The sequence below is a fragment of the Cupressus sempervirens genome, chromosome 8 (genome assembly GCF_028749045.1).
Source record: "Cupressus sempervirens isolate cs-2001-9-10 chromosome 8, ASM2874904v1, whole genome shotgun sequence".
NCBI classification, from domain to species: domain Eukaryota; kingdom Viridiplantae; phylum Streptophyta; class Pinopsida; order Cupressales; family Cupressaceae; genus Cupressus; species Cupressus sempervirens.
The window spans coordinates 309,039,380-309,066,411 of NC_143125.1; the positions used below are offsets into that span (position 1 = coordinate 309,039,380).

Genomic DNA, 27,032 nt, shown 5'->3' on the forward strand with positions numbered 1-27,032 from the left:
ACTTGATTTCATGTGACAAAGTGATGATGTGACATGTGGCATGTGGGTACTATCTTATATATGGGCTACGAGTGAGGTGAATAAGTTGTTAGATGAGTTGATGAGAGGGGCAATATTTCTATTGGACAAAGTGCTAACATGGACTAATGAATCTTCAGAACTATCAAATGAAGTGAGATCCATGACCATCACTTTGTCTATATTTAGATTTTCTCAATCTTTATTTCTTGCAAAATAGTAATAGGTTGACATGTGTCCCAGTGGGCCTAGTTAAAAGGTAACAATGGTAATCACATTATGGTTAATTTTGTGGTTTCATGACGTAGTTGCGGTTAAGTTTTAAAAGGTGGCAACGGTTAGATGATAAAGTGGTCAAACTCATGAAGGCCTTGTAGGGTGGAGAAAAGAAATAACACCAATAGTCCATGTGGTTCATTCCAGTCACTTGACCTAGTTAACTATTGATTGTCAATGATTTATCGAGTTAAAAGGTTGTTTTTTACATAATCTAATTGTTAGTGTAGTTTTTTATTTTTCCTATTTTGCTAGGTTTTTTCTACACTTTTAATAATCTCACTTAGGTTAATAAAGCATGTCTTATTAGGTGAATGGTTGTGAGGTGTCACCTTCCTACATGTGAGCATCCATTAGCTATCTTGGGAAGATACTTTGCTATCTTTAGTCCGATAGATGGTTACTCCTCATTGGTTGGTGTTGCCACCTCCTCCCTCTTCCTAGCCTATATAAGCATGCTACCTGGCTTGTATTTGGGTATCTCTTATTTTTGCATCCTCTTAATGCTATTTTGCTTCTAGCATTTGCATTACTCTCTTAGAGACTAACTCTATGATGCTATTTTGATTTTATATCATTTGCATTCATAGTTTAGATATTTACTCTTTGCACTAGTTTTCTGGGTTATTAATCTTTTCAGATTCTAACATGGTATCACAGCTTTTCTATGTGCAAGAGTAGATTTTAGTTTCCCTATTTGAGAGATTCGAGGGGGGCAAATAAACTTTATTGTAAGTTTTTTGAAAAATGAAGTATGCTCTTCTCTTGCATCTTTGGATGATCTTGAGAATCAGAAAAGTTTTGACAAAAACAGTTTTTCTCTGGGGTTTCAATCTCAAATCTGACAACCAACTTGCATATTTGGAGTTTTCAATCAATTTTACAGGTTCCAGCATGCCATTGATGGACTTTAGAAGCTGATCCAATATTTGCATGCCATATTTTGGTTGCTGGGGTCATTTTTTTATTTTTGGAGCCTTTTTTTACTGTTAAAAGTGTCTGATTTACACTACAGCAACATCTTCTGTACATCAGCAAGAAAAACGCTTTCTGGATTTTGTTCGCAGCCCTGAAAAACCATCTAAGTATCTTTTAGATTTTGCATGCAAGCTGTATATTTTTTAGAATTGAGCATGCAAAGCTACAGCCATACCCCTCTCCGTTGGCAGTCGTAGATTTGAATGCAATTTTTCTTCAAATCAGGGGATCAGCAAATTTTCGGAGCACTTTCAGCCCAAACGGACATCACCATTGGATCCGAAATGCCATTTGCAGTCAGGATTCATATAAAGCTTGTTTTTGGACACAAGGAAATTTTGGAGATTTTTTGAAGCCTCCAGGCTCTACCGTACGGATCGTACAGACGCAAGGTTGGGGAAATTTTTTTTTTTTTAAATAATAATTTTTAGGGCGTGTCACTGCGGCACCACCTGCGCGCAACCCGTAGTGGCTGCAGCCGATAGCGCCACCCCGGGGCAGCCGCGGCCCGGCCGCCTCCCATCCTCCGCCTTCCACCGGTGATTTTTTCGGCCACCGCTCAGTCTCGTCGCCCCTACGGCCACCTCCGCTCGGTCCTCCACTCCGACAGAGCCTGCTCCGCCCGGTTCCCATCGTCCAATCAATGCCCGCCGGCATAGTCAGCATTTTGGTGCTAAGTCAGCGCGCATTCTGCGCGGGACGCGTGGCACGGGCGCCACGTGGCCCCTGCCACGTCATCCGTACTGCCACATGGCATCCTTTTTTGCTGCGACGGGCCAAAGGCCGTCAATTTTAATCTCTAATTTTGCCGATGTCAGCATGACATCATCCTGCATCAGCACCTTCTTGCACCTCTCCTAGGGTCATTTTGGACCTACCTTCAGTTTTTTGGCCATAACTTTTGCATACGGAGGTATTTTTCTGATCCGAAAGAAGCGTCGGAAAGCTAGTTCTGAGATGGAATGTTGCTATAGGTGTTTTTGAGTTTTGATGCATTTTGGTTTCCTGTTATGGCAGTCAAATCTAGATGTTCTATTTTGCACTTTGGGAGGCGTATCTTGAGCTTTCGATCTCCGATTTTGGACTTCTTTATATCGCTGGAAAGCTCTTTCTGTGCTCTTTCCAGTGATGCTAGTTGTTTTTCTAGATTTTGTTTTAAACACATCCTATTCAGTCTTTTGCATTTTAGCATTCTGGTGGATATTCTGTTTGTTTCAGGTCCGAAGATCGATTTTTTTGCTTCAGTTGCTTCGTTTTGGGCTTTACCTTTTATTGTTTCAGCCTTATATTTTTTTTTATCATTGTTGATATTCATTGTAAGCATCTTTATGCAATGCACTGAGATAAAGTCACACTCTTGCTTTTCGGGATCCTTTTCATCATTGTGATTCGTTGTACTCTCACTATTATATAAAGTGCCATGGGGGGGATAGTTGTTTGCCGCTTATAGGCCCTCTTTCTCTAATTCCTCATGCAATGTCGATGACACATGCCTTTATTTGTGTTTTTACCTCACTCTCAATGAGTTTGGCTCTTGTGTTGTAGGAGATTTTTGGCTCATCTTTTCAGCTGCCTGTCACCTCACCTACCTTAAGGGGAGGTTATATTGTTGTTCTATGCTTCTTTGGTTGATGGTTCATGCCTTCTATTTCCATGGAGGTTCCTTTGGTTGATGGTTCGTGCCTTCTATTTCCATGGAGGTTCTACAGATCAGCATTTTGACAGAGTTTTGCGGTTCTTCATGCTTCAGTGATGCTGCTTCTTCATGATCACTCCTTGTTCCTATTTTAGGGGACAATTTCCCTAGAGGGAGACTTCTTTAGTTCTTCACTAGATTCTTACCTCTTTTTGGGGGAGGGTTTTTCCCATGTGGTTTTCTCTCTTTCCCTGCTTTCAGAGGTTGCATCTTCTTGCATTGTACTTGGGTACCTAACATGGCCTCGTTGCCGGGACACATTTCTACATCCACCTAAGCTTCGCTTATGGGGGGTTGTTAGTGTAGTTTTTTATTTTTCCTATTTTGCTAGGTTTTTCCTACATTTTTAATAATCTCGCTTAGGTTAATAAAGCATGTCTTATTAGGTAAATGGTTGTGAGGTGTCACCTTCCTACATGTGAGCATCCATTAACTATCTTGGGAAGATACTTTGCTATCTTTAGTCTGATAGATGGTTGCTCCACATTGGTTGGTGTTGCCACCTCCTCCCTCTTCCTAGCCTATATAAGCATGCTACCTGGCTTGTATTTGGGTATCTCTTATTTTTGCATCCTCTTAATGCTATTTTGCTTCCATCATTTGAATTACTCTCTTGGAGACTAACTCTATGATGCTATTTTGATTTTGTATCATTTGCATTCATAGTTTAGATATTTACTCTTTGCACTAGTTTTCTGGGTTATTAATCTTTTCAGATTCTAACACTAATCTCCATGATCAATCCCAACCACTCCCAAATGGATGTAGCACTAGTAATGATGTAAAGGACATCTCTCCACCAACTGGTTATCCATTTACCTAGTTAGAGTGATTAATGGCACCATTTCTATCACCTTCAAGGTTTCTTCCAGTCAAGGTTTTGATGATTTTCATGCCTTTGAAGGTGTACTAGATTGAATCTATTGTCTAAATTGCATCCAATCACCCTTTGACATTCTTAAATGCATCAATGAAGTTGCAAAGTAATCTAGAAGTTATGCCTAAGCTATAAAGATACATTTCAAAACCCTTTCAATATTCGATCCTTCTCTATTTTTTTTGGCACTACTCTATCATGCTTATTGTAAATTCCCTTTTCCTTTGAACTTCATGACATTTTGTCTTATCTCTTTCAGCCATTGATGTATTTTTTAAGTTTCATTTTCCTCTCATCAATGTATTATGGTTATCTATAATTTGCATGATTGTATTCCTTTTGGCTTATGAATGATATATAGTGAAACTCTTCTTTCTTTTGTTACTCATTTGGTTGTCTGATATGCATGTGATTGCTAGATTAAAACAAGTCTAAATCTATATATTTTTGATGTCATGATAGTTTAGCTATGCATTTATAGGCAGAGACTAGGTTGAACACTCTATTTTTGAGCTTCACCTCCTTAGGATAGATTAGGTAAGTGTTTCATGCATGCTTTATTCCCTTTTCCTCTTCAAGTGTAGCTTAGGTGCACCTTGATAGAAAAGGAAGCTAACCTTCTATAGAGACTCAACCTCATTGTTCAAGTCCCACAACTTGGAGGTCGTTTTCATGTTTCACAAGGTTTCCTTTAGGTAAAAACTTTAGGCAAGGGTGCTAAATTTTGTTGCAACAATTTTTGGCACACCTGGTGGGACATTTGTATCAAAAGATTTCAAGTTCACTGGTGTCAAAGAAAAATTTCAAGTTGATGCTGAGAAGATAGTGCTTCTTTTGGTGTTTCAAGCCTACAAGAGGTTGATTTTCAAAGTACTTGGTGACTCTACTCCACTTTTACATCTGGTTTTAGACCATAGTTATTGTGATTCATGCCCAAAGCTGAGAACAAGGGCATCTTCTAGAGAGGTAATTTCCACTACATAGAGATTTCATTTTCAAATCCTAGAAGAAATAAGACTAGAGCATCTTTATCACTAGTTAGGAGTGCAATAGTAATACATACACCTGTAAGATCCATCTCTACTCCCCCTACTGATAGATCTCAACCTAGAATACTATCTTCTCATATCAATAGACCACTTTCTTATATGGCTAGATTTCATGTTTTTGCCACCTTTAATGGTGGAAGTCCTCTTCTTTTATACCAAAGACATGACATGCTAGTATTAGCTCTTAAGAGTATATGTGATTTTACTAGTGAAACCTCTATTTCCCCTATAGAGTACATTCAAGAAATATCTAATGTTTGCAATATGTATGGAATAACTAAAGATGATGTAGTGGTTAGGATTCTAGCCTCATCCTTGAAAGGAAAAGCACTCCAATGTTATAGAGGGTTGCCTCATAACTCTATAACAGATTGGGATGGATTGGGAGCAGCCCTATGAAATATTTTGTGGATAAAAGTGACTATCTTTCACTCTTGAGTAGTTGACTACTATAAAGAGAGCACCCCATAAATCTATGACTGATTTCAATTATAGATTTCAAAAGACATGAGATAGAATACCAAATTTAGTGAAGCCTACTCCCAGTAATGCTTTCTTGCATTACGTTAAAGCCCTAAATAGTGATATTCCCACTACAATCCAAACCATGGGAAGGGATACATTACTTGATGCTTATGAGATTTTAATAAGAGTATATAACATTATGATACAAGGAGGTAAGATAGCTCCTAGACCTCTCATCCCTTCTTCCCTAATATGCCAAATAGGAAACCAATAGTAGCCCTTATTCCCACACCTTCCACATCACAACCCCTTTCTCTAGCCTCTCAAGTTCCCACATCATCTAGTGAGCTAGGAGAGTTGAAAACTCTAATGCAAGATATTGAAAAAAAGTTGTAGATTCAAGATAAGAAATTAAACAATAGCTTCTTTATGATTCAGAAGGTGAGAAACAAGGTGGTGACTCTAGAGAGGCAACAATCTCAAAGTAATAAGGCTCCTCAACTACAATATCAGACTCCTTTGAATGGTAGCCTCCAAATTAGAATCAAGGGAACACTTCTTTTGATCAAAATAGGTACAATGGACATGCTTCTACTTCAAATGCAAATCAATGTAGGGCCCTAGTCCCTCAAAACAATATGGCTCAAGATCAAGATTTTTGTCCCTCCTGCAATTACTCCTATGCTTATTATATGTGTTGAAATGCAAAATCTTATTTAGCTTTGACCATACAAGAACCAATAGTGGGACAATCATATAAGATAGGCCAACTTAGAGATGCCTCATAGTTGTAACAATAAGGTGAATGTTCCTTCATGAATCATCAAGTAGGAGAGCATTGTCATGTGAACCAAGATCCCATTTCTTATAACACTGGGAGCAAGAGAAGAGTCATTGATAATGCTACCACTCCTCCTCCTAATCAGGCTTCAACATCAAATGCAATACCTCATTTACAAGCAATAAATGATCAATCAGATGCTCCTCAACAACAAATGAAAAATAATAATAAAAGAGATGTGAATGGCCCTCAAGTTATTCCATCTCAATTTCCTACATATGTAGCCCCCAAGGGTCCTACCAAAGTGCCCAGTGCATCATTAGTGTGGTAGAATAGATAAAGAAGATAAATGTGAGCATCTCTATGTGGGATGTTGTTGCTATTATACCCATGTAAAAGAAGCTACTAGAATAAGAATTGGAGAGCATTGAACCAAAGGATCTACCACCTAGTATGCAGAGTGCCACAAGTGTTATACAACTAGTAAAGAAAGGGGAAAAAAGTAAGAAGACTAAACCTCCCTTCTTTTACATTTCTCTGATTATAGGGCATAAGCTAGTCCATAATTGTATGATTGATTCAAGGGCTAGTAGTTCAGTGATGCCTAAGTGTGTCTTTGATGTCTTAGGAATGAAATATAAGCCCATTGTTAGGGATGTATTTTAGTTGGATTGTAGTACTATTAAGACTGTAGGGATCCTTAGGAATATTGAAATGGCTCTGCATGCATGTCTTGGTTGTACTATAGTTCAAGACATATCAATTTTTGAAGTTAGGCCACACTTTTCCATCTATCTCTCAAGATATTTCACTACCCAAATAGGTGGCTACATATCCTCTAATTGGTCATACATGTTTTTTAGAACAAGATATGGAACTAAAGCTTCAATTAGAGTATAACCCTAAGCATTCAACCATATTGAGCCCTACACTCCTAAGCTCGTCAATATGAGTTGCACTATCTTAGAGATAGATGAAAATGATATAATTTAGGAGCCTACCACTTCTTTAATAGGGACACCTAATTTTCTCTTAGATGAATGGGCTAATGCATATCAGTCTAATCCTATATCAAAAACCCTAGAGATAGGCCTTGGTACTTATTGCATACTATAAAAAGATACCCTTGTCCCTAACCTTATGAAGAACAAGGAGGATACAAGTGGAATATGGAGTATTTACTTTCATGGATCAAGGAATAGAAATGGATCAGGGGCAGGTGTGATGTAGATTTCTCCTACACTAGAAATTTATTGCTTCTCATTTAGGCTTCAATTTAGTTGCACTAATATTGTAGCAAAGTGTGAGGTGTTGATTCAAGGTCTCTTACGTGCTCAAAAAAGAGGAATTCAAGCCTTATGTGTATATGGAGATAGTGAGTTGATTTTCCATCAAGTGAGGAATTAGATTGTTACTAAGAATGGTTTTCTCAAGTCTTATAAACATAGAGTACAGGATTTTCTTGAAGGTTTCAAGTCATTTAATATTCAAAGCATCCTTAGGAAAGAGAATAAACATGTTGATAGACTTGTAATGGTGGGTGTGTTTTATGATATGCCAAAGAGCTTTGAAGATGGAAAGAAGCAATAGATTAGAGTGTTGGTTAGACCTACTATCCTTGATAATAATGTCAATTGGTAAGTGTTTGAGTCTAATGCACAAATTGTGAGTTTCTTGCAGAATGAAGTAGAGTTCTTAGATAGAAACTAGTCAATATTACATGACCAGTATGGGGATCAGATTATTAATCTCAATTCCAAAAAAAATCCTAAGGGTCTAATTACTTTAGAAAGTTCTTTCACTCTTGATGATTGAGCAAGAGATAAAGGCATGAACCTTGCTACAAGTAAAGATGATCACATACTAGTCATGGTCATTGAAGAAAGGACCCTAAACATGGGAAAGGTATGTACTAAAGTTGAGCAAGAAAATTATATTAATCTATGTCAAGAATTTAGTGATGTGTTTGCTTGGACATATGATGATCTAAAGGGTTTTGACCCAAGTCTATTTCAGCATACCATACACCGAAAGGAAGATGACAAACTAGTAAGAAAAAAGAAAAGGCTAGTGAATCCTAAAATTAAACCATTAATGAGAAAGGAGCTACCTAAGTTAATCAAGGCTAATATTATCTTTCCTATCAAGCACTCATCATGGGTAGCCAACCTTGCCCCTATTAGGAAGAAGATTGGAGAAATTAGACTACGTATAGACTTTAGGGACCTTAACCAAGCCTCCCGTAAGGATCATCACCCACTTCCTTCCATGGAAAAAAATCCTATCCAGGGTCAGTGGTTTAGAAAGGTTCTCATTCCTAGATGGATTTTTAGGCTACAATCAAGTGTTAGTCAAAGAGGCTAAGGTGGCCAAAATGATCTATCACATTCTTTGAGTATATTGTAATGTCATCAAGATAGACCAATAAAAAAATTTCTATCATATTATTAAATTCTATCTCCATTTACTTTTGTAAAGTGGTACCTACATTTGTTAGCTCAAATGACATCTTACTATAAGCATAGGTGCCCCACTTTGTGGTAAATGCAGTCTTGTATCCATTAGACAAGTCTTTTTAAGGTGTAGTGAGTATGGAGTATCTTTGAATCCAAGTAAATGTGTCTTTGCCACTAACCAAGGAAAGCTATTAGGACACAATGTATCCAAGGATGGTCTAGCTATTGATCTAGAGAGAACAAAATAAATACTTTCTCTCTCTTCCTAACCACAAGAAAGGGCTACAAAGTTTCCTTAGTAGGATAAATTTTGTTGGTAAATTCATTCCTAATTTAGCTACCATAGTAAAACCTCGTACAGTTATTCTCAAGAAGAAAATAGTCTTTACATGGACCAAGGAAGGGAAATAAAGTTTTGAAGAGATAAAAGTAGCCATAGCCTCAAATCCTACTCTCATTAATCCAAAATTTGAGAGAAATTTCATCCTTTACACCTTAGGAGGTGAGTCAAGTATTTCTACTATTTTGACTTAGTTGAATGATAAGAATAAGGAACAACTTATTTCCTTCTTTAGTGAAGGGCTTGAAAGATATGAGGATAACTATAGTTATGTGGAGAAACAAGCCCTCATAGTCATAAAATCTTTGAAGAAGTTCAAACATCTTCTATCCCATAATAAGATCCATTTGCTAGTGCCTCATGCGAGTGTCAAGGACTTTCTTTTGAACAAGGATATTAATGAGAAAAGAGAAGGTTGGATTATGGAGTATGATGTGGACATCTAGGTCACTAAATTGGTAAGAGGGAAAGGATTGTGCAAGTAGATGGTCTCATCTCAAGAATCAGATGAAGAAGTTGCCTTGGTATTGATAGAACAACAAGAAGTAAGAGATGAAAATCGAAGGAGTTGGATAGATTACATGACAACCTTCTTATTAGGAAATGGATATCCTCAAGGATTGGATAGAGCTAAAAGAAAATAGTTTATATTGCAGTCAATCCCTTATGCAATAGTTGATGTTATTCTTTTTAGGAAGGACTTCAAAGGAGCTCTACTAAAATGTATTGATGCAAATCAAGCAAAAAGAATGATGAAGGAACTTAATGATGGTCCTGATGGTGGCCACTTTTCAGCAAGAACCACTATCATGAAGATAGTGAGGGTAGGTCAGTATTGGCCACCCTTGTTCCATGATTGTCATAGTGTTGCAAGATCAACTACATGTGCTTGGCATAGGAACAATGTTTCCATTTTTTTTGGGGGGGGTATTTTAATATTTTTTTATTTTATGGTGTATTTTAAGGTTTTGTTATTATTAAGTTTTAGAGCATGCTTTAATGTTTCATTATCACTTTTGTAAAGGATTAAATAAAACCTTTACAGGTCTAGTGGTTTCCAAAAATGGTTTTTAATTGTTTCCTTGTGTTTAAATATTCTCTCCAAAACCTCTGGGATGGAATGAATTTTTTGTTTCCTGGTGGGAAGAAGACTCAAGAAGAAGTTGAATGATATGGTTCAGGTTCTATGGAATGAAATAAGAGAATTAAAAAAACTCTAATTTTCTTCCAATTACTTTTATTATTATTATTATCTTTAATCTCTATGTGGAGTCCCAATATTTTTTTTAATTTTATATTGTAACGAGATCTTTATAAGTAGGGTGAAAGTTGTTGAGCTATCACATAGAAAGTATTTTGAGACATCATGTCTCCTACTTGTGTAATCTTCATGTGAATAGACTAGCATATGTTGAAGAATAGGTAGGAAGAATGTACCATACTTTGCTTCTGGTCATTTGTAGGAATATACTACAAGTTGAAGAAACATGTGTTTGGTAAGAAAATATCTCTATGTGCTTGCCATGAATGAATAGATGCAACCTGTAATGTATTGTTCGTGTTTGTTATTTTTCCTATAGTCTTCTCTAGTTTCTTCTTACCATCTCATAGGGAAGCTATTATAGAATTTATTCTTTTTATCTCCCCATCACATAGGTATGTCAAGAAGTGTGAAAAATGTGCCTTCTTTTCAAGTATGCAAAGACTTGTAGCTCTCTTCTTCCTATTCAAATGGATTAGGCCTTTGTTCAATGGGGATTAGATTTCATAGGTCCTATTAACCCTCCTTCTATCTTTGGCCATAAATGAATTCTAGCTGCTATAGATTATTTTACCAGGTGGATAGAGGAAATTGCATTAAAGGATGCTACTTAGAATTTAATTTTTGAGTTCTTAGATGGAGTCATCACAAGGTTTGGTACTCCTTCCACAATCATTTCAAACAATGCAAATCATTTGTAGGAGCTCAGATTTGTTCATGAGCAGTAGATCATGGCATTTATTCAAGTAAATCTTCTAAATACTACCCTCAAAGTAATGGATTAGATTAGTCATCAAATAAAAATGTGTTCAAAATAATTAAAAACATTGAGGATAATCAAAGATATTGGCATTAGAAATTAAAAATAGCTCTATGGGCTGATAGGATAACACCTAAGAGAACCATATGAAATTCTCCTTTCATGTTGTTTTATGATAGAGAAGCTAGGATTCCTATTTCATTGGAATTTCCTACTCTTGAAGTGGCTCATCAACTTGAGTTATCTAAAGATGATGATAAGATAGTGAGGATAGAAGAATTGATGGAGTTGGAAGAGAAAAGACACCAAGCCATGCAAACCTTGGAAGCACATTAGTAATAGATGAAAAAGTCCTTTAACAAGAAGGCTAAGGTTAGGAATTTTAGGGAAGGTGATCATGTACTCAAGTGGGATATAGGAAAAAAAAAACTAGGGAAACATTCAAATTTTGATGCAATATGGAGTGGTCCCTATGTGATAATCAATTGCAAGTAGTCAAATACTTTTTAGTTAAGTAGGCCTAATTGTGAAATTTTTTTATTCTAGTCAATGGAATATATCTTAAGCCTTTTTTCTGATGGAGATTTTTTTTCATATATATAGTTATATTAGTTTTCCCTTTAGTTCTTTCTTATTTCCCAAGAACTACAGGGTGCACATGGTGTTGTTTCTCTGGAATGACAGTTTTGAAGAGTTGTACAAAGGTTGAGTTTACTAAGTTTGTTGTAGTTACAAGGAGTCATAGTTCTTCAGTGTTTCATTTTTAGAAAGTGGATTTTCCATGTTTTTCATAATTTCATAGCCCAATGGATGTTGAAGGTCATTGGTCATATGCATAGTAGGCTTGCATTCCCCCTAAGTAACCAGAATTGTTAGCTATTTTTTCCTTCCTGCCAAAACTAAAAGATTTGAATTCAAATGTGGTGAAAAATCACATACATTTGAATATTAAAATATTATGGCACACAAAAACATACTTTAAAAGTTTAGCTTATATATTATTACCTAAGTGATTACGTGATTTAATATTTTATGGGCCCACATCTTCTTATCCATCAGATCAAACAAGATTGACAAGTGTTTCTTTGTTGTCAGAAATTGTAGGACTTTTTTTCATAGTGAAAAAGTGGAAAAATTCCATGTAGCACCATGGTCCCCTTTCTCTTTGGTCAGCATAGTCATCAGTGGGTCTTTTTGGTCCATTGTCCAATCTTCCAAGATCTATGCCCATCACTCTATCGCTTCCCAGAAAAGAACAAACTTTATTTCATTTTACAAATCAAAGATGTGACATGTGGCATGTGGCTCCTGTCTTCTTTGTAGGTTGCAAGAAAGGTGGACAAGGTGTCAGATGAGTTGATGAGAGGGGTAGTGTTTCTATTGGATGAAGTGCTAACATGGACTAATGAATCTTTGGTACCTTCAGATGAAGTGAGATCCATGACTATCACTTTCCAGCTATTTGTTCAATCTTTATTTCTTATGACATCGAGATAGGTTGAGATGTGTCCTAATGGGCCCAATTAGAAGATAATAACAATAGTCACATTGTGGTTAAGTTTTTTGTTTCATGAAGCAATTGTGGTTAAGTTTTAAAAGGTGGTGAGGGTTAGATGCTAAGGTGGTCAAGCTTGTAAAGACCTTCTAGGGTGGAAGAAATAACACTATTGGTCCACATGGCTCATTCTAGTCACTTGACCTAGTTATTTGTTGATTGTTGATGATTTGTCAATTCAAAAGGTTGTTTTCTGCACAATTTGATCTCCATGATTGATCCCAACCACTCCTGAATGAATGCAGGGCTAGTAATGACATAAAGGACATCCCTCCACTAACTAGTTATCTATCTACTTAGTTAGAGTGATTAATAGCATCATTTTTCTCACCTTTAGGTTTTCTTCAAGTTAGGATTTTGATGGTTTTCATACCTCTGAAGGTGTACCAAATCAAATCTATTGTCTAGATTTCATCTAGTCACCCTCTAACAATCTTAAATGCATTGATAAAGCTGTGAAGCAATCTAGAAGTTATGCGTAAGCTATAAAGACACATTTCAAAACCCTTGCAATGGTCATTCCTTCTATGTTTTCTTTGGCATTGTTTTGGCATGCTTATTTTAAATTCCCCTTTCCTTTGAACGTCATGACATTCTATCTTATCTCTTTCAACCATTGATGTACTATGTAAGTTTCATTTGTCTCTCATTAATGTATTGTGGTTATCTATAATTTTTATCACTATATCCCTTTTGGCCTATGAATTATATATAGTGAAACTCTTCTTTATTGTGTCACTCATTTGGTTGTCTAATCTGTATGTGATTGCTAGATTAAAACAAGTCTAAATCTTTTTTTTTTTTTTAATGTCATGATAGTTTAACTATGCATTTATGGTCAAAGACTAGGTTGAACACTCTAGATTGGTGCATCACCTCCTTAGGATAGATTAGGTAAGTATTTCATGCATGTTTTCTCCCTTTTCCTCTTCAAGTGTAGCTTAGGTGTACCATGATAGCAAAGGAAGCCAACCTTCTCTGAAGACTCAACCTTATTGTTCAAGTCCCACAACTTGGAGGTTGTTTCCATGTCTCACAAGGTTGCCTTTAGGTAAAAACTTTAGGCAAGGGTGCAAAATTTTGTGACAATAGTTCTCTCTCATTGAACCTTTTGGAACACACAACTGATTGTGTTTAAACAATAGACCATTCTATAATGTAAAATTAGAAAATTCACTATGAAAACAATTTTCAAAAGATGAGCATACCTTATAAGCTTTTGAGAAATCTTCATCTCCTATATAGAGCTCTTTTAATTCCTTTATTTCAATGCCTTTCAATTATATCTCCTATACTATTAGCAATCTTCAACTTAATGCATCTACTACTTTGGTACTGATACCTTTCTTGTGCTTAATGGTGAAAGTATAGGACTACAAAAATTTCACCCATTTTATGTGCCTCAAACTTATTTTTTGCTATCAATTGATCAAGCTTAAGGTTTGATTATTTATGAAGACTAAAAATGCATTAGGCAATAGATAATGCCTCCATTTTTTGAGTGCTTGCACTAATGCATATAATCAAAGATCATTAGAAGAGTATCTGGATTTGGCTTCGTTTAACCTTTTGTTGAAAAATGCATTAGGTCTTCCTTCTTGAATTAAGACTAATCCAAAAACAATGTTGCTTGCATCATGCTCTATTGTAAACAATTTATCAAAGCTAGGTAGTACCAAGATTGGTTTAGTAGCTACCTCTTTCTTCATTCTTTCAAATCCTTCATTTTCCCTTTTTGTTCATACAAATTCTCTCTTCATTCCTCCTTTGATAGTGTCTAGTATATGAGCACATATCTCACTAAATTTTCTAATGAACTTCCTATAAAATTGTGCCAAATTATGAAAACTTATGATAGTTGTACCTATCTTTGGAATAGGCCAAATTAAAATTTCTTTGACCTTGTCTTCATCCATCTTCAACTTACCCTATGATACAACAAATCCAAGGTAGACTAATTCTTCTTTCATGAACTCACATTTTTTAAGGTTAATGGTTAGTTTCTCTTCTTGCTATCTTCTCAAGACAATTTCCAAATGTCTAAGATGTTCTTCCTTGCTCTTACTATAAATCAGAATATCATCTAGGTAAACTACCAAAAAAATGCCTCTATAGTGTTTCAATACTTCATTCATTAGTCTCATAAATGTGCTTGGTGCATTTGAGAGACCAAATGGCATGACAAACGATTCATATAACCATTTAGTGGTTTTGAAGGTTGTCTTCCACTCATCACCTTCCTTTATTCTAATTTGGTAGTACCCACTTTCTAAACCAATCTTGGAAAAATATTGTGCATTGCCTAGACAATCCATCAAATCTTCTGTTCTAGGAATAGAAAACATATATCTTATGGTTATCTTATTTATAGCTCTAGAATTATTACAAAGTCTCTACTTACCTCATTTCTTCAGTGCTAGCACAATGGGTGCTACACATGGACTGATGCTATCTTTGATACAAAGTCTCCACTTACCTCATTTCTTTGGTGCTAGTGCAATGGATACTACACATGGGTTGATGCTATCTTTTATCAATCCCTAATCTAGCAGTTCTTGAATCTTCTTGGCAATCTCCTTGTTTTGTTCTAGAGTCATCTTGTAAGAAACTTTCTTTGGCAATGAAGCTCTTGGACTGAAGTCTATTTGATGACTTACTACTCTATATGGGGGTAGTGTGGATGGTGTACCATCACTAATGATATTGCTAAACTTATCTAATATAGCTTGTACCTCCACTAGTAAGACACTAGGTTTCTTCACCTCTTCTTCTTTCAGCTTTAGTAGGACAACAAACCCAACTTCTTCTTCTTTATTTTCTTTTAGGAATTCTTTCCCACTCATCAAAAAAATTTTGCAATAGCCTTCTCTATCTTTTCTTCTTCCACTATGGACTGTATCTTATAAGTGAATCCATCCTTCTTGAAATAATATTTATTCTCCTTCCCATGATGTACTACCTCTCTATCATACTACCAAGGTCTTCCCAACAATAGATGAAAAGTATCCATGGGGAGTACGTCACATAAGATCATGTCTTGATAATTTCCAATAGTGATGTTTTTCCATACTTGTTTGTTTGTTCTACCCTTTATTCAACCAAATCACTTTGTAAGGACTCACGTGTGGAATTTTTTCTAATCTAAGCTTCTATACTACTTTATTTGGCATGACATTGTTAGTAGACCTTGAGTCTATAATCACCTTACACAAATTGCCTAATATTTTGCAAGTGGTTCTAAACATTACTCTTCTCTTCTTGGGTTCCTCCTTTATAGGTTATTTTACTAAGACTCTCCTTAACATAAGGTTCACACATTTCTCTACATCAAAATCCACATCACTTGCTCTAGAATTGTTTTCCTCTTGGGTGTAGTTGATCTTCTTCTCTCCATGATATGATGTTGATGCTTTCTTTGGACATATGTGGGAAGGATGCCCCAACTTTCCATAGTTGTACCATTTCATATTGCTAAAGTGTGAGTGTCTACTATTCTTGTTGCCATTTCTACCTTTAGTACCACTGATAGATCCTCTTCCTTTGTTTGAGCCACCTCTCTGACTATTTTCACTAGTCTGGTCATTCCATTTGGAATTACCATAGTTTCTTTGCTCATTGGTCCTCCCACTAGAACCTCCTCTTGAACCTCCTCTAAAGTCTTTGCCTCTACCTTTGTTCTTGGAACTTGAGTCCCCTTTTATTTTCAACTTATCTTCCACTTTCCTAGCCATTTGAAAATATCTTTGTAATGTGGTAAGACTAAATAAGCTTAACTAATATTGAATAAACCACTTAAGGTCATTTAGATACCTTGCCACCTTGATTCTCTTTGTCTCCTTTACCCTCTACCTTAGAGCCAAATTTTGAAACTCTTAAGTGTACGTAGCCACATCAAGATCCTTCTACTTGAGACTTTTCCTATGCTTGTGTAATTGAATCTCATAATCCTCTAGAAAATAGGTTTCTTTTATCTTTTCCAACATAGCCTTCCAAATAGCTATTGGTTTCTTCCCTTCACTTTCTCTTTCTTCTTACACAAACTTCCACCAAGTAAGTGCTTGTCCTTTCAATCTAGATTTTTCAAATCTCACCTTTTGTGCTTCTATTGTCCCTTAACATTCAAATTATTTTTCTATACTCTCAATCCATTCTAGGACCACCTCAATTTCCATCTTACCATGGAACATTAAGACATTTTCTAGGCTCTTTCCTCCAAATTCCTTGAGGACTTTGATGAATGGTTCTCCTTCACCAAGTGGAGGATTTGGCTTAGGTATTTCATCCTCTAAATCTATCTTCTCTTTACCTATTTTAAGGTATTCATCTTCTTTTTCTTGGGAAGCATCTTCCATCTCTTTTAACTTATCTTTCATATCTTCTATGGCCTCATCAAGGATGCTAGTCTTCTCTTCGAGGAGTTTATTTTGTTCATCTACTTCCTTAGCCAATTCAACATTGATCACCATTTTTGAAGACCCACTTGAATCTAGAAATACCACACAAGCCACAAATCTTATGGATCTAATACAAATATGTTGGGAAGGGTCACCTTCTACCCTAAGTTATACTCTCTTCTACAACTCCTTAGACTCACTATTCAACCCCTAGGATTACTACCTAATCCTAGTACTAGAGGAACTAATCTCTTCCCCTTCTCAAGGATTCCTACTCACTAATAAAACTATCAAACCACCACTTCTCATAACTAATAAAAATCAATCATGGAGTCTCCTCTAACTTCTTCTCTCTCTCTACAAGTTTCCTAACCAAGACATGCCTTGCTCACCTAGGCCTTGCTTGAATTCAAAGCTAGCTCCACCACATACACATACAAAAAAGAAAAGAACATATGTATAGAGAATTCTTCTTGACTCTAGAAGTCCATTTGACTAAACACTAGGATCAAGAAGAATCCATTTATTAAGTTACTCCTACAAAAAATAATTCTACTCTGCTAAGCTCTACCCATAGATGATAAATTATAGACTGAGACTAATTAAAACACTTGTACTATCTTTATTGAATTTAGAAAATCACATTACATTCAAGGAAATTGTATCTAATAGAAAATAACTCTCTGCTAGCTTCTACAATGCTTATTCTCTAACTCTTCTTGTGCTATCTAAGGACCTTCAACTTTTATATCCATTCCACCTCATTTAGCAAATCATCAAGATTTGGTTCAACCACCTTTTTTTGTCTCTAAAACTTCTTTCTACTTCATAATAGTTTCTTGGCTGACATGTCCATCTTCTTTCTCCATGTATTCTCTTTCCTTTTTTTGACTTTTTTAGTTGCGACATTGTGAACAAATATTTATTGCCTCTTCGCACTTCTTTCTTCCTTAATTGCATTCCAAGTTGTGACACTGTGCCTAGCTATCTTCCTAACAGTTTCACCCCTTCATGGCTTATCCTCTAACTATCTACTTCATCATTGTGATGTTGTGAACACTAGTCATAGCTTTAGATCTCTTTTCCTTGACTGCTTACTCTACCTTGCAACCATGTGAACATAGACCTGCATGGCTTCACAGTTATTCTCCTTAACTATCTCTTCACTCTTGCAACCTTGTGAAAAATGATTTTCTTAGGTTGTAACCTTGAAAAATCATTTCATTTCCTCTGGTCACTACTTTGTTGCTGCTTCACTGACTTAACATCTTCTATTTGCAACAAAGTGAAACTATCTATTCTACCTTTAGTCAAACCTTCATAGGATTACTCCATAGTTATCCATTCACATTCATGACCATGTTCCAACCTTCATGTCCTTTGATCATAACTTCACTATTTCTTTACTAACTTAATATCTTCTTTTCTCAACAATACGAAATAGTTTATTCTTCCTTTACTTGTTGCTTCACTATAGTTATGTTTCCTTAACCACTAGTAGTTGTGACGATGTGATCCATTATGTTTCCTTCCTTCAAAACTTTTCTAGCTTTGTTTGATGTTATTTATTTCAAGTTGTGATCATGCTCTAAGATTTCTTTTTTTACTTTCTTGCTAGTTCGCACAGTTATGGGGTTATCTTGTCTAATTGGCTATGACCTTGCAGATGTTAAATGAACAAAATTTTGAAATCTCTAGTGGATTATTTGATGGCCCTTTATTCTATGTGATCCACTCCTCGATCACAAGAACAAAAATTAACAAAGGCTTGGACTAAAACCCTTTGGTGCTCATGCACCATTCATCCTCCTCTTCTCAGATTGTGCAATTCATATTTATGGGGCTCACAGTATAAGTTTCTAAGTGATTAAGGGCTAATGGCTCAAAACTTATGGAATATTTTTTTCCATGTCTTGTCTTGAAGAACATGTAGGACCAATTAGATGCAATGTAGTGACCAATTTGTGCAGCAAAGTCCCTCGATAGGAAAATAGAAAAATGTAGAGGGAGCTCAACAACTGATATGTCTTGTCTAAGAGTACAACTAGGACATGCATGTAATACCATCATCATATTTTTAAACACTCCTACTATTTTGATAGAGCTTCCATCCAACTAAAGAACCCCTTTAGACATTGGCTTATACTGAATACCAAGGCCATTAGCCACACATTTTGGCACAACTGAGCTACTAGCTCTAGAGTCTATTATGCAATTGTGAACTAACTTATCTCATATAATCAAAGAGAGATAAAAAGGAGAAGGCCTATTATTCTTACGATTTTCTTCCTCCCTCTTAGGTTGCACAAATATTGATGCTCCTTCCACAATGACTGGTCCATCTTGCACCTTGATAATCCTTAATTCATGTTGCAACAATTACAATTGAGATGGCATTGCAAGAACATCCCATATAGGAACATTGATATTTATCCTCTTCCTTTGAACTAAAATTTTGAGAGGAGTGTAGGTTGACTTGGTTGTAACCTTGGTGACTATAAGGTCTGGTATGTGAATGGGAGCAACATGTAGCTCTTCAATCTTCCTGTTGTTCTCATTTTGTAATGGAGTAGTAACATTTTGTTGTACATTTGCACTTGTCTCTTGTGGAATAACCTTCCAAGTTGCATCTTGAATAACCACCATGATTCACATTGTAGTATTCTTTGGGCTGATAATTCATGAAGGTGTAGTCCCCTTGTTGATGGGATTGAAAATGAACAGGAGGATGATTAGCATCATATTGATGTCATGTTGCTTTCTCTTGTGTGTTCAAGGATTGATAAGGTCATACTCCATGGTAGATACATTTCTCATATGAGAAATTACAAATTGAAAAATACTCTTGTTCTTAAGCCAATTTATTTTGATTAGCTACCGTCCTTACTAGATTCAAACTTGTATTTGTTGGGGCAACATTACCCATAAGTCTATTTTGATTATATGGGCCTTGACCATAATTTAGTTGTTTATTAAATGGAGGATTCAGATAGTTGGTCTAAAAAGGCTTGCTACTCTGAGCGTTTTGTCTCTTTAAAGTCACCAATTCATTATTCAATTTTTGCATCACTATATTTACATCTTGAAATCTTTTATCTATATCACTGTTGTGATCCTTGATTTTATCCATATTTTCCATCTTTATCTATCCCATTTGAAGATGTGAAAGTTGAAGGGACAAAAACAAGAGGTTAACATGTAGTTGTATTTGGGATGGGAGTCATTATAGGTTGGTGTGTAGGCATATTAGGAAATAGTGACATAGAAGGCCTTGGAGCTAGCTTTCCTCCCTAAATTAGAGTGTTCATTTCCTTTATAGAAATCTCATAATCATCTAGAAAAGTGTCCCCTCCCATATTTTGTAGTATGGTATCAATATCATTATTAAAGGCTCTAAGGTAATGCAAGAAAGTATTAGCAGGAGTAGGCTTCACTGCAGTAGGGATCCTATCCCAAGTTTTTTGGAGCCTATAATTGAAATATTTCATGAACTCATGAGGTGCTCTTTTAATTATAGTTATCTATTCTAAGAGTGATAAATTATCACTCTTATCTTTAAAGTGTTTGCATAATCTTTCTCTTAGCTCATCCCAATTATTAAGAGAGTTATGTGGTAAGCCCCTATACCATTGTAAAGATTTTCCCTTTAGAGATGAACCTAACAATATAATAGAAACAACATCTTTTTTAATACCATGTATATTATAGATATTTGAAATTTCTTGAATGTGCTCTATAGGAAAAATAGAGGTCTCACCAGTAAAATCGAGTAAGCTTTTAAGATCAACTACTAGGATATCACATCTTTGGGCTAGAATGAGAGGGGCCCCACCATTAAAGGTAGAAAAAACCTAATTGCTAGGGAGGGCCATGTGAAATAGTGATCCATTAAAATGAAAATATGGTGTAACCTATCAATAGGAGCAGTAGAAAGAGATCTAACAGGTGTATGTGTTACTTTTGAACTCCTAACTAGTGATAGAGAGAGTCTACATCCTTTTCTTCTAGGATTTGAAAATGAAAGTTTAGTGTATTGAAAAGTACCTCTAGAAGATGCCCTTGTTTGAGATTTGGGCATGAATCATAGTAATTAGGGTCTAGAAACCAAGATGTAGAGATGGAGTCACCAAGTGCTTGAATATGAGCCTCTCAAAGCCCTAGAATGCTAAGACCAACACTATCTCCTTATCATAAATTGAAGTTTTTTCTTTGACACTAGTGAACTAGTAGACTTGAGAAATGCTTCAATATTTGTCCCACCGAGAGTGCCAAAAAATTTTGACATGAAAATTTCACCCTTGTTTAATGTATGACCCTCAGGTGACCTCATGTAACATGGAAACAATCTAAAAATTGTGGGACTTTGCAATCAAAGATTGAATCTCAATAGAAGGTTGGCTTCCTTACTATCTATTCTAACCTATTCTAACCTAGAGGGGGTGATACACCAAATAGTATTTTGATCTACTTCTTTCCACTAACTACACTAAGATCCAATGGACCTCACAAGATATACCACTATCTATATTATTTCAACCTTATTACCATAGAAAAGCTAAGAAGATAACATAACCATTCAAGGAATATAATAGATTCACTTAAAAGATTAGTTAATTGAAATTAACATAATCATATGGTATTGAAATTGTCAAAATATATCCAAAAGATAAGGTATAAAATTTTACACAAACTTAGTTAGTTGATAATGGATATGACAATAATGATTTCTATTGAACAAGAGGTAAGAACAATTATAGAAAATAGCTACAGAAGACCAGAAAAAAGAGATCCTTTGAACTACAATAGAACTTTCCTTTATAGGGAATAGGCATAACCTAGATATAATCTTAATTTTAAACTCACATGACCATGATATTGGATTGCAAATGAGAGAAATAACTTCGAATCAGAAGAAAATAAGATCATGAAGTGCAACTACCCATAAGAAATTTTAAAAAAAAGAACAAAGGAAAGAGTACACTTAGCCACAATAGATCAAATCCAAATAGAATTGATCATGATATGAATTTAAAAATCATGGAGTACAATGGCATTAAGGACACCCAAAAATGTTTGCGTATGAACATATCATTTCTCTTAATCTTAATCTATCTTATTCCTTATCACTGCTTCATAGTCCTTTACCATCTTAGCCTTCTAAGTATTGTGACCTTGTGATCAACATGAAATTAACACTCTCACACCATCCCTATGGTTTGGACCTGACCATATTTTAACTACATGATAGTGTGAAGCCATTCATTTTGCCTTTATTGCCCCATCACAACTGGCAGACATCAGACATATTTTAACCTTATGACATTGCAAACATTGTTAGGCTAACCATCATCATAAGTTCACATCTTCAAGACTTAAAACTTGACTATATCCCAAATACCTAGTCCCATCATGACACACATCCAATGCTTGCTTCCCTGCTTTGGTTAATGTTAACACAAAATTTTGCACCCTTTCCTAAAGTTTTTACCTAACCTCGTGTAACATGGAAACAATCTCAAAAGTGTGGGACTTTATAATTAGAGATTGAATCTCTTAAGAAGGTCAACTTCCTTACTATCAGCATGTGCCTATATATTTCTTGAGAGGAAAAGGGAGAAGGAATGTATAAAATAAAACTACCTATTCTAATCTAGAGGGAAGTGATACACCAAATAGTATTCTTCAATCTTATCCCTACCCAAGTAAGAATAGTTCATCAATATAATCCTTAAATACACAGATTTTATCTTTAACTTTGATTAAAAAATTATGTGTAGATTAGAAATCAATAAAATGATATAAAGAAAGAGCTTCACTCTATATCATTTAGAGATAAATGGACACAACATATAATTAAAGAATGAAAGCAATACATCAACATAAGGCAGGTAGATGTTACACAATATATTAATGAAAGGAGGTACAACTAAGAATCGTATTCATTTATAGGCAAAGGCGAATTATAGTAGTAGGGTGTAGAAGGAAACTACTATAGAATTTGAGAAAATATCAACCCTTGGAAAGATTACAAAACATTCTTTTATAGTTCAAGTATAATTGAGAAAACTTCAACCTAAAGCCAAAGTTCAACTACTGTCATTAAACTCGCAAAGCTCAATAACTACCAATCTAAAAACATTTGATCAGGTTCATGTCCAAATGCATAAAATCATAACTTTCATAAATTCCTAACCTCAAAGAGATAGAAATGATAGTCATAACTACATGGTTGAGGGAATAGATAACGTAGGGTGGTGATAGAATGTCCTTTGCATCAAACAAGCATGAAAATCATCAAAAAGTAGTTGGAGATGATCAATTGATTAGTTCACTATTAAAGAGTTTCCACTAATAGTGTTTTGATGTGCCAGATGGGATATGTCATCAATTCAACCTTCAAACTCACTACGTGTCCTAATATCATCAAAGCATTCTGCCAACTCGCTAATATTCATCTATATATTGGTTGACCTAGGTCTGACCTTATTCATAGCTTTGAAACCTAATTCCACTTTATCTCCTAAACCATTCTAACCTTGCAAGAAATATGAGATTGGCCCTTCACACCATTGGTGTGGTTTAGACTTAACAATATTTTAACTGCGCAATGATGCAAAATCATTTATCTTACCTTTTCGCCCTTTCACAACTTCTTTTCTAGTTGGTATAAAATGTCCACAACCATGTGATCATTGAGAAAATAACTACTACCATACCTTTCGCATGGATTCAACTTCAACATTGACTATAGTTTGAACCCCTACAATCGTGCAAAACTATAACTTAATTATGATTGCATCATCAAAGTAGCTGACTGACTCCCTCCACTAGCTATTGCAAATGAGAAAAACCATTATATTGATCATCATCACCCCATCGCAACTTAACTTATTAACCCAAAATTTGACCCTATGACTATGTGCAAAAGCATTTTGTAGCTTCATTGCTCTAACCCTGGTTTATCCTTAACCTTCTATGAAAATGAAAATAGAGTATAAAATGAACTGTTATAGTTAAATTTCGTGTGGTTGCTACTTGTGAAGTTGTGCTAACTCTTTAGATGACTATGCCAAACCTTCAAGGCCCCCTTGATAGTTAAGTCCTAACTACCTATGACCATGTGAAGAGGGCATTTCACATTGTCACTGCCTGAAATGCCTCCTCCAATATAAAAGCTATAAGGCTTAGGGATATATAGAAGAAAGGTCAAAGATTTTTGTTGTATCCCTATTGGCTTGCATGGCAATAAATTAATAGTCAAATAAAAATGGGCATGGTTTTTGTCATGAATATTCAAATTTTGGAAGGGGGAAAAATTGGCTAATAGTTAACATTCACACAACTTTAGAAAGTGGGAATAAGCTAGTCATTAATCGAATAAGATTTGATGGTCGCAACATAACTAGAGTTCCCTTGGCATAATCAGCATCCTCAATCAATTAGAAACTATCACTTTCACAAACTACTTTGAAACATCTCCTTTTTGTAGCCCACAAATAGGTGTGGACCTGCTAACTCTACATGGTAGCTGGTCGCTTGCCTACTTTTTGTTAAAGTTAGCACATCTTTAGAAAGTGGGAAAATGCTAAACATCGATCTACTGAAATCTATTAGTTGAGAAAAAATAACTATAGATGCCCCTTGACCATCACAACCTATTCCCACCATGACATGTGGTGAATACTCACTTCCCTACTTTCATTAAGCTTCCTACATCTTCAGAAAGAAAGGAAATGCCCATTGTCAATCTATTGAGATCTAACATCCAAGAAGATTGTGGGCCCCATGAGATATTTCCTTAAGGAAGAAAAATTTTGATGTTGTGACAAGTGGTTATCTTAAATACTTTTCACCTTTGTAGTTGTCTAATGGTTAGATGCAAACCTAGAGAGACAAAGTAATTAAAGGTTTTTGCATGATCATAACTTGAGATATCATTTGGTGCAATGGGATAAAATACTAAGGGATATAAGGAAAAGCCAATTTTTTATTTATCCCTAATATTCTTACATGGTAATTAATGAATAAATCAATGAACATATCCATAGCTGGTGTTGGCTCTTGATTTAACGGTATATTGGAGTCCATATCTTAGAAAAAAAAATGCCCTCTAGTAGCCATTCAAAATTCCAAGCTCCAACTATGGCTTTGCACATTAAAATGAAAAACATTTGAAATTTTTAAAAACTCTATAGTATAAACTATAGGTTTTAAATTTATAACTTTAATATTTTGTAATTAAAGCATGAATGACCATTTAAAAATATTGAATAAGATATTAAAACAATTAATATTTTATTTATCTTAAATCTAATTGGTGCTAGATGTATCCCATGTCGCAAAACAAGATTTGGTCACATGACCGTTGGTGGGTCCCATGATTTTTGTCATTTTTCAAGTTTTTTGGGAGGTTTCCATGTCTTCACTAGTGAAACCTCTCATTTTTCAGTGGTGACATGACGACCACCAGAATTTGGGAACTTTTTTGGCAAGCTCCTCTATCTAGTGCACTTGGTCAAAATTCTTTGATCTCTACACCAGCTGGCAATGGCTGGCCCCTCATCATCTTTTGCCTTCAAAAGATGATGTCTTTCAAGACACTAAGTCTATTGCATGGAATAATATTTAAACATTTAAATTTCTCGCGGTGGCATGCATATGGGATAAAAAAAATTCATTTTTTTTGCGCCTTGCTCACAGTCTTTCTTCCATGGCATTGGCTCCTTACTATTGGTTTCTTCTTGGGCTTGTGAATTAGCCCTACCTTCACTCCAATTTTCACACATTTATATGTTGGGTCAAGCTAGTAAGCCTTTGTACACTCCATATACAACCCCTACCAAATCATTTCATCTTTGTTATTAGTGCAAAACTTTTTTTCTTCTTTGTAAACATGTCAACCATGTGTTTGCTCCTCAGCTTCACCACCACCTGTGAGTTCTTGATGTACATCGACACTAATTTCTAGTGAAGGGATCCTTTTCTTATGCATTTGAGTAGCTCCAAACCTCTGGCCAAAAAATCTTGGATGCACATTTTAGAATCGCTATGATTTTTACTCTCCATCTCACCATTAAATCCCTCCACTACAACAATGGGATTTGAACTACCTTTCACTTTCTCATATGGAGTCACAACTACACCTGCTTCCTGTATAGCCCTTGCCTATAACATTGTTGCTCCTCACAGCATTGTGGCTACTCCTACAATCAAAGTAATGATATCTTTGGGTGTCTTAACATTTACAATAGAAGCAATAAGAGAAGCCATTTTATGGCAGTCTGCTCCCATACACATTGCCATCTCCACACAATGTGCTGCAACAAGTGCAATAGCTAAGGCTACTACAATATGTTTCTATGCCTCCTCTTCATCCTCATTCTCATCCTCATTGTGAGCATGAGTAGCTACAACATTAATGGTCACCACAGCTATACCTACACCTCCAACTAAAATGGTAGCATGTATCACTGCATTTTAAGCCCGCTATTCCTCCTTTCTCTTGGCTTTCTTGTCCTTCACCCATCTTCCCACCATCTTTTCCAAATTTGAGAGATCAACATAGAGATTATTAATCCATTGATGGAGGGTTACAAATAGTACTATCATGTGGGGTCAATCATAGACTATAGTCTCATAGGGACCATTATTATTGGATTGGTCATGAAAGATGTTATGACTTTGTTTCAATCCATCCAACCATATGCCTAATTTGAAAGACACTTTAAATGCAATTCAAGACTCTCTTGAGGACAAGATGAGAATTTTTTTTTTCATTTCATACCTTTTTATCGCCCATGATGTACATACCAAGAGATTTTAATGATTGCAAATCATTATAACTTTTCTTTTAAAACCAATGCCTTATCAGTCTGGTGAGATTAGTCAGGCTCCAAAAAGGGCCTGGCTAAAAAAAATTTGTTCTAAAACACATGACATCACAAATTGATCCAATTAACCCTTGACATTTGATTGAAAACTTTGACCACTAAAGCATCCATTAAAACTCATTTTAATTCCCTTTTTTTACTTGTCGACTTAGTGCCAAGAGGTCCTTTGATTGGGCTTAAAAATTGACAAAAACAACTAAGTAAGCATTGAAATCAACAATACTAATTCTCTATTT

At 35.5% G+C, this 27,032-nt stretch overlaps 1 pseudogene; it reads right to left on the reverse strand.

Moving 5' to 3' along the window:
* Window positions 1–1,945: 1,945 nt before the first annotated feature.
* Window positions 1,946–26,432, reverse strand: LOC149542633 (VAN3-binding protein-like; annotated as a pseudogene).
* Between the last annotated feature and the right edge of the window lie 600 nt (window positions 26,433–27,032).